This window comes from Scyliorhinus torazame, chromosome 21 (assembly GCF_047496885.1).
Source record: "Scyliorhinus torazame isolate Kashiwa2021f chromosome 21, sScyTor2.1, whole genome shotgun sequence".
Taxonomy (NCBI): Eukaryota; Metazoa; Chordata; class Chondrichthyes; order Carcharhiniformes; family Scyliorhinidae; genus Scyliorhinus; species Scyliorhinus torazame.
The window spans coordinates 7,651,783-7,653,698 of record NC_092727.1 but is presented as its reverse complement, the minus strand read 5'-3'; positions in this window follow the sequence as shown (position 1 = coordinate 7,653,698).

Genomic DNA, 1,916 nt, shown 5'->3' with positions numbered 1-1,916 from the left:
CCCCCCTCCCCCATATCCCCCATATCCCCCTCCCCCATATCCCCCCTCCCCCATATCCCCCATATCCCCCTCCCCCATATCCCCCATATCCCCCCTCCCCCATGTCCCCCATATACCCCATATCCCCCCTCCCCATATCCCCCCTCCCCCATATCCCCCCTCCCCATATCCCCCCTCCCCATATCCCCCATATCCCCCCTCCCCATATCCCCCATATCCCCCCTCCCCCATATCCCCCATATCCCCCTCCACCATATCCCCCATATCCCCCCTCCCCCATATCCCCCATATCCCCCCTCCCCCATATCCCCCATATCCCCCCTCCCCCATGTCCCCCATATACCCCCTCCCCCATATCCCCCATATCCCCCCTCCCCATATCCCCCCTCCTCCATATCCCCCCTCCCCATATCCCCTCCTCCCCCATATCCCCCATATCCCCCCTCCCCATATCCCCCCTCCCCATATCCCCCCCCATATCCCCCATATCCCCCCCTCCCCCATATCCCCCATATCCCCAAGTGAATCCAGCCCTAACCTTAACCTCTGCAATGCACGCGCAACCGATGGCGTGCATTCATATACCTGCCTAACAGTGTTGCCTTTTACCCCTGCCACCCCGTCCCCGCCCCACAGGAGAAGCGCGCACACAACAATAGGGAGCATGTGAGGACTGGAGGAGGCCCCGCTGATGAGAGGCCACTGACCGAACACGAGGAAAGGGCCCTGGAACTGGCTGGCGGACCTGACGACCGGGAGGTTGCTGATGCAGAGGTCGGGGGCGTAGTAGCAAGTGAGCCACCGACAGCCCATCCCCATATCCCCCCTCCCCTATATCCCCCTCCCCCATATCACCTGATCACTGCCTGATGTCTAACCATGCATGCTTCATTGTGTATCGCAGGACCAAACGTCCAGGCACCCATCCCCGCAGATGCAGACCGCCCGCAGGATGCCCCTCGGAGGCCACGGGAGACGGAGAGACACGAACCTTCCAGCATGCGACGCCCGCAGGATGCCCCTCGCATACCACGGGAGACGGAGAGACCCGCACCATCCAGCATGCGACGCCCGCAGGATGCCCCTCGCACACCACGGGAGACGGAGAGACCTGGAGCAACAGGGAGACGACACCTCCGTCACGTGCGGGAGCGACCACCCAGCGACGAGGGGGGGCAGCCACAGGCCCCCGTCACATCTGAACCAGGACACCACTACCCAGGACACCACTACCTGGGACACCACTACCCGGGACACCACTACCCGGGACACCACTACCCGGGACACCACTACCCGGGACACCACTACCCAGGAAGGCGAAGTACCGGACAGTGACTCAGAGTGGATGGGTGGAGACGAACCCCCACCCCAAAGTGCCATGGACTCAGAGTGGGACGAAGAGCACGACACAACGCCACTGCTGTCACCAACACCCTCCACCATCGCAGAAACACTCACCTCGGTTGGGCACTTTAGTGATGAGGCGTCTGGTCCACTCACTGGTGCGCACAACACAGCCGTCCCGGTACAGCAGGTGGAGGTAGGAGCAGCAGAGGGGCCGGGCGGTCGGAGGGCAGCCCAGCCCAAGCGAACATCTGCCGCCCAGATGGATCCCGGGTTCCTGGAGTTACCACACCCACACATAGATCCGATGCAACCACCGACCCGGAGACGAGCGAAGAGGGTGACGGGCGGCTTGCGGCGGCTGCAGTCGCAGGTGGAGGAGTCCACCCGCGTCCAGGAGTTGGGAGTTGTGCCGGTCATGCGTGCCACCCAAGCTGACACTGCACGGGTGGCGTCCGCGGTGGAGGCAATGGGTGCGACGGTGTCAGACATGGGGAACGGTTTGCGAGGCCTGGGGCTTTCCGTGCAGGCGGCGTCTGTGGCCCAGGAAATGGCTGCCCTCTCACAGGAGG